The sequence below is a fragment of the Microtus ochrogaster genome, unplaced genomic scaffold (assembly GCF_000317375.1).
Source record: "Microtus ochrogaster isolate Prairie Vole_2 unplaced genomic scaffold, MicOch1.0 UNK31, whole genome shotgun sequence".
NCBI lineage: Eukaryota > Metazoa > Chordata > Mammalia > Rodentia > Cricetidae > Microtus > Microtus ochrogaster.
The window spans coordinates 977785-990459 of NW_004949129.1; positions in this window are offsets into that span (position 1 = coordinate 977785).

A 12675-nucleotide genomic window follows, 5' to 3' on the forward strand; every position below is an offset into this window, starting at 1 on the left:
GCACCCACTTGAGGCAGAGGAGGGGATAGCATGTTTTATTTGTGGCAATGCTCAGCATCTCAGGATGGATCTACTACTGAGCTGTGCGCCCAGCCTCAAAGTGCTCAGGGGTATGATCAATGCAAACCTAATGGTCATTCCTGAGATAGCTTGGTTTCTCAGCCTTTCCTCCCTTTGGAAATGCCCCCACCAGTCCTGCAATGTGATTCAGAGAACACCACTCCCTCTGGAAGCTTCCTCATAGGGCTTTTCCCTATGAACCTTGGGCTCCATTCTCCCATCTCCCCTCTACACCCACTCCCTGGTTAACCTCACCTAGCCCTGCGTTTTCAACTGTTGCCTATACTTCTTTTACTTCTTGGGGTGGCCTCCATCATGACCTCAGGCAGCCTCACCTCTTGACACACATGTGGAAGAAAGTGACAGAACAGGACCTCCAAGGACAACCCTAGCCCCTAATATTACTCAACAGAATCCTAACTCTTCCCAACATTGAACTTAACTCTAACCCTAACCTAAAGAGTACAAAGCTGTCTTGGCAGAAGGAGGGAGGTGGCGATAGGCGGCAGTCATGGAAGTGAATGTGGTCAATGTATATAATATATAGGGATCAAAATGCTGTTTGCTGTGCTTTGGTCTCGGGGAATGTCAGACGCCTACAAGGTTATACTACAAGGGAGGGCAGTTGTCTAAAAATGGCCATTTCACACATTCTCCCACTGAGGCTCCCATGGCTGGGATTTCAAGGAAGGGCAGCAGGTTCCAAATCCCAGTCTTTTTTTTTTTTTTTTTTTTTTGGTTTTTCGAGACAGGGTTTCTCTGTGGTTTTGGAGCCTGTCCTGGAGCTAGCTCTTGTAGACCAGGCTGGTCTCGAACTCACAGAGATCCGCCTGCCTCTGCCTCCCAAGTGCTGGGATTAAAGGCGTGCGCCACCACCGCCCGGCGAAATCCCAGTCTTTTTATCACGCTATCTCTGGGATATTCTCCAGTCTCTACCTGGCGTAGGAAGTCTGAAATTCGCATCCTCACTGGCAAGAGAGGCAGCTAGCACAGCACGCAGCCTAGCACCCTTGGAAGGTTGTGACAACATGCTTTAGACCACGGGAAGGGAGCATAAATAACAGAAGCTGCTTTCTCTTGGTTCAACAGGCTGACTGGGTGTCTGCTCAGGGCCCACGGCCTGGGCACATTGTAGAGGATGGAAGCCACTCCCTGGGACCTCTGTTCCATAAGCCACTGGTCCCATCTGCGAGGGCTCCGCCATTAGAGCCTCCCAAGTGTCCCACTTTGTGACGGCACCACACTACCAACTAGGTTTTAAATACAAACTTTTGGGCCACAACAATGACCTCACGAGAGTCCAGCTCCTACCACCAGACCACGGTCCCTGGTTCAGCGCAGCTGTGAAAGGCCTGGACTCTGCAAGACACAGTTGTGAAAAATGTCCTTAGGGGAAATAAATCTCTGGAACATGGTGGGGGGGGGGGAGCTAAGAGATCAAACAGCAAAAAAGCCAAGCATCTTCTTTAAAATTACATTAAGCTCTAAAATTTTGCAAATTTAAGTTCTTGTTTATGTATGTGATTATTGTTTTGTCTAAGCTAAAGAAGGGCCTGGAAGATGCAGTGTATACTGATTTGTTACAGCAATCTCTCAGGACTAGCAAGGGCCTTCACAAGGATGCTCTATTATTCCTTCTGTGTATGTCTTAAAAGCTTAGCAGGCAAGCGTATCGCTCTAATAATCAAGGACAAAATAGATTTTAGTCATCCAAACAAATGTGGTTGAGGAAAGGTTAACAGAAGGGAAACCACCCAGAAACAAACTTCCGCTCACTGCGGCCTCGGTCTGCGCTCTATGCGCTAGACCCCAGTTTGCGAGCTTTGGGCAAGGGGCTGGAGGTTGAAAACACAGACGCAGAGATAGACCGACTCGCAGACCTTTTAACACTGATACCAAAGCCCCTCTTTAATAGCACCATGTAGGCTTAAATACACTGCAGTCAATGGCCAACAGGTGAAAATCCCATCCTCTGATCCTCTAAGCTAGGCACAGCTTCTTGTAACTTTAATTAGAAGGTTCTAGGAGGGAAGAGCAGCTGAAGGCCAGGACTCTTTAATCCCAACACAAACCCTTAGGATGCAAAGCAAGATTCCTTTCAGCGTGTGTAGAGCGCCACCTGCTGGAACCTCAGAAAAGGACCTTTAAAAACTACCTCCTTTGTTCAAATCATTTGAGATAAGAATATCAGATTTATTAGAAAAGAAGAAGGAAGGCAAGAAGAGGAACAAGAGGTGGAGGAGGAAGAAGATAATATTTCTATTAACTATCAACTTAATAAAATAAGACTGTCTTATTTAACTAGTAATCACTCTCCTGCGGTCTCCTAGACCACTTAGGGAAAACGAAGTTAGTAATTAATGTTTCAAATACCAGGCAGGCAATCTGATCATCTTGAGCTCTTCAAAATGTACTCAAATATCGAATAAAATGAAAATGTATTCATACAGCTGAGTAAATGATCTTCTGTAGGGTAAACGTTTCTTTTTGTTTTGTTTTTTTTATTTTCGAGACAGGGTTTCTCTGGGTAAACGTTTCTTAAATGTTAGACATAAATATACGTTTAAATTTTATTAAGATTAATATCACGGGCTGGAGAGATGGCTCAATCAATAAAGCATATGCCACATAAGCATGAGGGCCTGAGTCTGACTCCCAGAATCTCAGAGGCTGAGACATGTGGATCTTTGGGGCTCACTGGTCAGCCAGCCCTAAATTAATAGTGAGCCTCAGCCAAAAGAGAGACCCTGTCTCAAGAAGCAAGGGGGATAGAGCCTGAGGAACTACCTCTAATGCTGACCCTTGACCTCTACAGGTAGACATACATATGCTCATGCATATGTACAATATACGTGTGCACACACTAGAGGGAGGGAGAGATTAGTATCGTAAACTCAAAATCAATCTAAAAACCCAGCTGTTTATATCTTTTCATCACTGCAGCTGGTTCCAAAAGCTGTGGCTGCACCATTTAGCAACATATCAAGAAAAGGTCGTTAAGATCAGAATTCATGATCCTATCCCTAATCACCTGATAAAGTCCACACACTAGAACACAGCCCATCAGTTTTTAAAGCACAGAAATGCCAATACAGAAACCCGGTGGGAAGCAGGGACATGGGACATGCAACCAGAGTCCCAGCTACGCAGAAAGCTGAGACAGGAGGATCATTTCAGTCCAGGAGTTTGAGGTCAGTCTAGTGGCTAAGCTAAAGAAGCCAGGTACAAGAGAATACATCTCTGTGATCCCGTTTATGTGAAACTTTAGGGCAAACAAGCCTCCTCTTCAGTGACAGCTGGTCAGTGGCCCCTGGCATAGAAGGTGAGGGAGAATAAATGAACTGGCCTTCTGGGGAATTGAAGGACCTGCTGACTGTGGGGATGGTGACACGGGTGTAGCTAATCCTCAGGGCTCTTCAAGCTGTGAGCTTCGAGTAGGTCCATTGCTTTGTATGTAGATCTCCGCAAAGACAATCTTAAAATGATAGTATGGGGACGGGGTTGCTTTGCCTCTACGGTGACGCTGCAGTGGAATCATGGGGCCATGTGGGATCAGCAGGGGGATGTCTGAATGAGTCGGTGCCTGCTCTGAGCACTGACTGTTAAATTGCCAGGGATGTGGAACATTATGGCACAAGCCCGGGCTTCCTCATGCACATCCTCAGAGAGCTCTCGGGCAGCTGCTCCCCACTGTGCACAGTGGGTCAGGGCAGAGTCAAAGGCTGGTGGTCCAGACGGGCTCCAGCTCTCTTGTTTGCTAGTAGTTTTATTTACCACTCTCATCTGTAAACTCATAGTAAATCATTGTCACAGAGTAGCAGAGTTATTGCATAGTCTTCTTAGGCCCTGGGTTCAATCCCCACTCCCAGGAAAAAAAATGAAGCACCTACCTCACACAATTATAAGAATTGAAGAAGTTAACTCACTCGCGGCACTAATTCAATGTCCGTTATCATCAGTTAGAAAATTAAACACAAAGCCTGGCGGTGGTGGTGCACGCCTTTAATCCCAGCACTCGGGAGGCAGAGGCAGGCGGATCTCTGTGAGTTCGAGACCAACCTGGTCTACAAGAGCTAGTTCCAGGACAGGCTCCAAAACCACAGAGAAACCCTGTCTCGAAAAAACCAAAAAAAAAAAAAAGAAAATTAAACACAAATTCACTCTGCGACTCAAAACATCGGCTAATTTGCATATGGTCCCCTTGACCCCTATTCTTTTCCAGCCCTTCATAGGCACTGCTAGATGATTTGAAAGACAGGAAAGGGGCTGGAGAGATGGCTCAGTGGTTAAGAGCATTGCCTGCTCTTCTAAAGGTCCTGAGTTCAATTCCCGGCAACCACATGGTGGCTCACAACCATCTGTAATGAGGTCTGGTGCCCTCTTCTGGCCTGTAGACATACACACAGACAGAATATTGTATACATAAATAAATAAATTTAAAAAAAAAAAGAAATGCTCAAGCGTTCATCTGAAATAGTTCTCACCTGATACACAGGCAGGGGATCAACCCTACCCTCCTCCCTGGATGGCAGGTGACCTTCAGCGTCAGAGAAGCCAATTCCCTGCAAGAGTTTCGTGAGTGGCAAACCCCTTCAGCACTGTAAGATGGCAGCTTTCCACAGCTGCTCAAGCTGAAGGAGAAGAGCTCTACCCAGAAACCCCCTGCCACCTATAAAACAGACCAAGGGAACCTTAGCATGCCCAAGGCTTCACTCTTGGGACACCAGGGTTCGCAGTACAACTTACAATAAAGTCATGAATAAACCCACAGCTTTGCAGGCATGCAATGGTGTGTTTGCAAAACTCAGGGTAGATATGCAAGCTGCACAGAAAGCAAAACTATGGGCATAGAGAATCTCAGAAATAATTTCTGTACTCGGGTCTTCCTTGAAATTCAACTGTGAATTTTAGTTGCAAAAAGATGTCATTGTTGATGCTGTGTTACACATATGTTCTGTGTGTGCACGTATCCAAGTGCGTGTGCACGCGCACACATGTGGCAGGTGCACATGGCATTACGCGTTGTACAGAGGTCAGAGGTTGCCATAAGATGTCTTCCTTTACCATTCTCTGTCCATCTTATTTTTTTATGCTTATTATTACTATTTTTGAGACAAGGTCTCTATGCTGAAACTGGAGCTAGGCATTGGGACTTACATGTGCAGGATGCCACATGCAGCTTTGTATGTTTGCTTTTAACATAGGTGCTGGGGACCCACGCTCATGTCCTCATGCTTCTGCAGCAAGTCCTTTCCCGCTAAGCTAGCTCCACGGCCCCTATACATACATTCTTAACTCCCGGGATGCTGTTTTCTTCCTCAAAATCATGGAAACAAATGCATGATGTCGAAGCAGACCTTTGTTTAAATGAAACAATTCACAAAGGGTGGCGGGCTCTAACACTGAGAGCAGGTGGGACTTCAGACTCTGCTCAGACTCAGACTTCAGACTCAGTGATTGTCCTCTTGAGAAAGTTACTCTGCTTGAGCTGGCTCACCTATTACAAAAAGATGGCCATGATATCGTGATATTCATTGGAGTTCAGCATTCGGAATGGTGGGAAACGCCACACACACAGGTCACCATGACTGAGGCTGGTCAGCCTGCTCGTTGGGACCCACCACCTACAGTTTCATAAACATGAAGTTTCTACCAAGGAAGGTGTACATGTTTTGAAATATTTCATTTACTGGAAACTACTGAGGGATTTTAAGGAATCACTTAAGGGTGCAATTTCACTTTTCAAGTGAACAGGCTACAAAAATAATGTTTAAAGCAGTTGGAGTGTAACTTTTATTTTGAAGAAATATCCCATTGGCCGGGTGATGGTGGCGCACGCCTTTAATCCCAGCACTCGGGAGGCAGAGGCAGGCGGATCTCTGTGAGTTCGAGACCAGCCTGGTCTACAGAGCTAGTTCCAGGACAGGCTCCAAAGCCACAGAGAAACCCTGTCTCGAAAAAACCAAAAAAAACAAAGAAAGAAATATCCCATTGGTATTGTTTTATATAGCATTATGTATTTCTATATTTGCATATTAATCCAACAGATTTATTCACCACCACATATCTGCGAATATAATAGTGTCAATCTACTAGTATTGTCTGACCTAAATGTAGCTACATGATTTATGCAGACCATACATTGCTTTCCTTATCAGATTGGTGCAGATGGAGTATGACTTCATTGTTGTTACAGTTCCCCAGATAAGATGCATGATTGTTTAACAAAGGCGTGAGGAGGAGGCACTTGTGTGGAAGATAGGACGGTCCTCACGCCTTTTTTATTGGCTTTAAAAGGAGCAACTATTAAACAGATATTTCTGGGGCATGTTTTTTAATGCTGCAAGACTCTTAAATATTTTATGACATTTTACATTATATGTAAGTACTTCCAGCACACTTTACGTTTGGGGGACATCTATTCTAAGCTGTTTTATGGGCTGATTCTGGATGACAGAGTAATCCTGATGTTAAAATGTCCTATCTTATCAAATAACAGCTGGGTAAGCTGGCAGATGAATTTTTATCAGTTTAAAAAATAAAACCATAGGCAGTCAACATCCAATCAAGAGATAACCCTGGAACACAATCTGCAGAATCCCACCCACACCTGATCAGAATTCGCCAGCCAGGTCATACATTAAAAATACAGCAATGGCATCTAGCCTCCCTGTTCTGGCTGTTCCGAGGCTGAGGGGCCAGGACAGTCGGAAAACATGACTGGGCTCCCCACTGGCATCCCCAGTGGCAGCTCTCTCCCCCGTGTGACCTTGGACGGTGTTTACACAGCTTGCAGAGTGAGGGAGCTGGGAAGTTGAAGGCTGGCCAGCAGCAGCCTGAGAGTCGCTCAAGGGGAAGGAAGGGCTCAACAGGGAGGAGAGCCCGTGTGCGCATTAGTCATGACTGCCATGACTCCCTGTCACCTTGAGGGTACACAGAGAGCAGTTGCATGACAGGGGAACGCTTCTGAGGAGTGAAGGGACAGTACATGTCAGGTTGTATTTCCCAACAGCCACTAAAATAGCAAGTTACACAATTATTTGTCTCTAAAGTTTAGACAGGAGATATTTTATTGTTGTGCTGTTATATAAAAGGGTCTTTATTCAAAGATCTGTATGCGTTTTCATTGGGCACATTGAAGCTGCATTTTCCAAAGTATTGGTACCCTGAAAACTTAATCGTGCAAAACTGCACTCCATAAATACATGCTGTGCATCATAAAACATATGTGTGCTGTATATTATATGTTGTGGCATATACACATAGACAAACCTTTTATGTTATCATGACAATTTAGCTCTGAATCACAATTATGTAAGTGTCTTTAATGGTTATTAAACTTGTGCTTGATTGGCTCAGACAAAACATCAAACAAGAAAACATGATTTTAACAAATTCTTATATTTCAGTGAAATTGAGTTTGAGCTAAGCAATTTGGGAAAAAGTATTGTTCCATCGATGTTGCTCTAAAAATCCTTCTGTTGAGGCTTCTTACCTAGACCAAGCTCCACACCCCCTGAAACTAAAGATTTCTGGATTTCTCTACTCAACAGTTCACTAAGCTCATCATGGGCATATTTGCCTCTGTGTCTCCTAAATGCCTTGATCTGGCTGTTTTCCTCCAGTGCCTTGACCATCACAACCCCACACAGCTTCCACTTGTACCCACCCCTTTCTGTTCTCCCCTCACAGAGCTGATCTCATCAGCACATTGCTCAAAGCTCTTCAGAAGTTTGGAATAAATACCAAAAATGCAGCCAACTCTGGCTTTCCTCAAACTGTGAATCTCTTCCGTCTTCACCAGTCCCACTGGCCTTGTGTAGTGTGACTTTACAATACACACACGTGTGTATTCAAGCTGCGCACATGATATGATGATATATATACACATACATATACACACAGTGATTACACCAATCTAGTAAAATTTAACCCACTTCTTCTCACTCAGCTTCCTTTCAGACATTCCCTTTCCCGAGAGGGTATTTCCTGCCTGACCACAGTCAAACTAACCCCTACTCATCAGTGAGGTCTGCTCAAAGGTCACCTCTCCTGGAAATACTGCCCCCAACCACCATTAACCAAATCTGTCTCTCTTGTTAGAAGTATATACACATAATATATTGCATTTTCCCCCTTTACCTCCTAGCACAGTTCACAGTTCTGTATTTATTTGTGTGACATTTGAAATAATATAAGCAAGTTCTTTAAGAAGGGAGTGGAGGGGGGGATGTCAGTTTTCAATCCAGGGGATATGCTGCCCTCTTCTGGCCTCCAAGGACACCTGCACTCATAATGCATATACACTCGTACAACCATACACACAAATAAAAATAAATCTTTAAGAGAAAAAAGCACAGCTCTATCATACAAGATACTTCACTTCCAGTAAGAAACAGTGTCTCAAAAACAAGATGTCCATGTGTGCACACACACACACTCACATGAACAAGAATATACACGCATGTACAAATATGAACACAATACCAGGCATCCAGAACAGTGAATAAAACATCACATTTAGCCCACTGCAGGAGGTGACCATACTTGTTGGATAGAGGTGTGTGTACAAGTGTCCAAATACTGAACGAAAGCTGTAACACCCATGTCGCTCTCTAGGCAGCTCAAGTACTTAGCATGCGGTTACCAGGTTAAAAGTGTTCAATAAACATTTGTTATATAAACCCAGGTGCTGTTTTCCGGAAATATCCATCAGATCATCGGCTGGCCTGAGACCTGGGCGGCTCTCAACCTTGGTCAGGTTGTCTTTTTACAACAGACAGCAGTCGGTGCAGATGCCCGACTGGTCAATGTGCTGACATCAAGAGACCAAGTGCTCTGGATGGGACATACGAACCCCACCACCAAGACTCAGGGGCCATTCATTCCAGAAGAAGCAGCATAAGGAGTGTAAGAGCTGGAGGGGATGTCTCCAAATGTGCCGTCTGCCGAACAGAGCTACAGGGATCACAAACTCACAGCGGCTGTGTTTACTTGGCAGTTTTCCACCACTCCTCTATGATGGCACTGAACAGGCCAACCCACGCTTATCGAGACACAACAGCTAAACAGTTTCCAACACAGAGGAGGAGAGGATGCCCTGAAAATATTCCACCTGGATCTATTATCTGTTATCACTCTGTTTAAATATGCTCAGTCCGCCCGGGAATTAATTACTCTTATTTTGCTCTGAATTCTTTTTGGGGGATGGGGAGGATTTGAGATAGGGTCTCTGTGTAGCTCTGGCTGTCCTAGAACTCATTTTGTAGACCAGGCTGGCCTCTACCTCCCGAGTGCTGGGATTAAAGGCGTGCACCGCCACCACCCAGCCCTTGCTTTTAATTCTTAATAAAAGGGTTTGATTGACTGTGGCAGAGAAAAAGCACTGAAACAGGTGTTTTCATTTTACCGGGGTAGTCGTTGGATTCAGCGAATATTTTCACCAAAAACTTACCGACAGCACGGAAACCTGAGCTTGGTCATTTCACAAGCTTACAGATAGATATCATGTGGCTCAGCGCCTGGCGGTTCAGACGAAAGCGCTCTTCAGTTTCAACAGGTAGGCTTTGAGTTCATGCCGTTTTCTAAGGAAATCAACCTGAAGATTTTATTCCTATGCATATTAAGAATATCAGAAGTTCTGACAAAATAATTTTTTTAATCAGTGTTTATCAGGTAACAATACGTCCATAGACATCCACTTATAGAAGCAATATTGGCATTTCCTAACTCATCCATAGAGAGTACAATCAGCTAACTACGGGTATAAAAGAATTCTCCTAAAGCAACTGGCAGAAGACTAGGTTTATAGGAAAGGAGGGAAAAAAAACATGATTTTAATATCAGAATAGTCCTATATTCTAGATCGAAACAGAACATGTGTCTCTCAGCCCTTATCATTGGGGTCTTCTAAAATTTACTTTTCTCTCAAACTAATATCGATCTGGCTTTACGGAGGCAACTGTGAGCAGCCACAGACATGACTGCCAGTCATCTTACCTTGAGGCATAATGTAACCTGCCCAGGAGAAAAGATGTAGACAGGATGCTGCAGAGGACCACAAAACACTATGTAGCATTTCCCTGTATGGTGTGGGGTGCAAGGCAATGGGAAAAATGAACCCAAAGCATCTGACCCATAAGAACCCCAAGTTATTTGGCCATTGCAAACCAGACTTCAGTCATAGAAGATGAATTCTTAATAAAAATGATTTATGTCATATGTGTGCCTGGTGCACATGGAGACCAGTAGACAGCATCGGATCCCCTGGGACTGGAGTTATAAATGGTCATGGGCCACCATGTAGGTGCCAGGAACTGAACCCAAGTCCTCTGGAAGAATAGCCAGGGATCTTTACTGCTGAATCATCCCTCCAGCCCCAAAAAAAAAAAAATGAATTTTTAAAAATATGCCAGCATTTACTTGAATAGTTTCTTATTTCAGGGAGTCAGATGATTAGATATGCCATGCCATCCCCAGCAACATTCCAATGAAGTCTTCCAGGGGACTAGAGAACACAGTCTCTGAATTCATCCAGACACATAACAGACTCAAATGTCTAGAGCTGTATTCACCAGAAAGCATAAAGCTGAAGCACCGCACCGCCAAAGCCACAGTGACAAACAGCATGTCACAGCACAGAAACAAAACACAGACAGATAGCTCAGAATAGCATCCCAGGCTCAATCTGTGAAGCTGCCACCAATTCCGTAAGGTTTTTATTAGCATGCATCAAGTGTACGTAATGGACCTCATTATGAAATTTTCATACCTACATAAACTGCTTTTGTTCATACTCACATATCTGCGCATGTTCTCTTATCTCCCTCCCACTCCTCTAGACCCTCTTCCTCTTCCCAAGCAATCCTTGTACTTTTTTACTTTTTTAGTATAGATTTGGCATATGACAGAAACACGGAGTATCCGTCTTTCTAGTCTGACTTATGTCGCTTGGCATGCCGGCCCCCCGTACCACCCGTCTTCCTGCAAACGGCATAATTCTGCCCTTGAAGACCAACCCAAAGGTAACGTCATGCAACGCTGGCCATCTAGAACCAAATCCCCAGCTCTTAATGCAGCATCCGGGAGAAGGTGGGTACACCACACACATGTGAAATGGAATGATATTTAGAAATATCACATGAGCTTGATCCATCATTTCCATGCCATTAAAAACTCACAGGAAAGTGAATTTGGGGCTCAGTTCCCCCATATATACCATGTACAATTCCCCAAATCAATCCATCAATCAAAAACAGATTGGTTTTTTGTTTTTTTTTTTTTTTTTTTTTTTTTGGTCAGAGAACAATATTGGCTAAAGTCCAGTGAAAACTATTTAGTCTGTCATTTGGCGTATTTTCCAGTAAAAGCTTATGCTGATTGAATTTTTCATCTTAGTACCAATTAGGCTGTCATATATGTACGGCTCTAGTGGATGAGTCACCCAGAATTATAAAATCTGGGAACAATCATAATGTTTTAATCACTACTCTACAGCAGATGACTGTAAAGCGCTCTACAGCAAAGGGCTGGCCAAATTAATCATGTTATAAAGTACCTACCAATCAAGCATTGTTGAGAAGAGTGTCCTGCCTAGTAAGGGGAACAGCAATGTCTAGCAGCTGAGCAACTCAAAAGGCCAGAATATGAAAACTCAGGGAAAGTTTGTTTGGAGTGAAACAAATACCCAATGTGTGTTACTAGATTTTGCAACGGCTGTGTTGCAATAAAGAAATGCGATTTTAATTGAAGAGGAAGATAATTGCAGCATAAGAGCCAGCTACTTAATCAGCACCCCAATCAGAGAAGCCTGAGTGACAAACTTGGGCCCCACACCCAAGAAAAGAGGGTGAACCCATCAAGCGAGTAAAGCATATTCCTATTACAAATGCGATCAAGACACGTGAGCCACCCTGGAGCCACGCCCCGAAATGGGGGGATGCATGTATGTTCCTAAGACTCATCACATTTAAATAATTTCCACAGGTTTAGATAAGAAAATGAGAGACATTGTTTTGAATTGTATTTCAGAGGGCTGCAGTGTTGCTCTGGAGATGGGCACAATGGGATTAAACATAGCACACACTTCTCCAAACAGTATTCCTTAAGATAATACCACAAACTGAAAAGGGGGAAAACACATTAAAACTACATATTTATAAGGGATCCAGGTAAAAATCAGCTCCCATGATGCTGTAGGGGGAAGCCATGTCATCTGAGGATCAGGTGAAGGAGCTGGAAGGAAAAACTTTGGAGACAAGGGACTCTCCAGCTGAATGGCCTTTCTGTCTAGAAGATCCCAAGCCAAGATAAAAAAGATTTTAAGAAATCATTTGCAGCATCTAAGGAACCCATGCAAGTCAGTGAGGTTTTCTATCACCGGAAATATTTGATAAGGGGTTCTTCTTAGTGTTGAGTACTTAACAAGACCAGAAAATGGGGGTGGGGAAGAAGACATGAGTAATGTTTGAGAATACCTGTATTTTTTCATGAACACATGGCTGCTGACAAACAGTCGAAGCTAGAAAGAGGAGATGGTTTTCACTCACACAGATCAAATCTAGAAAACGAGTTGTGATTTCCTTGATTAACTTTATTAAGAACAGAGGCAGACCT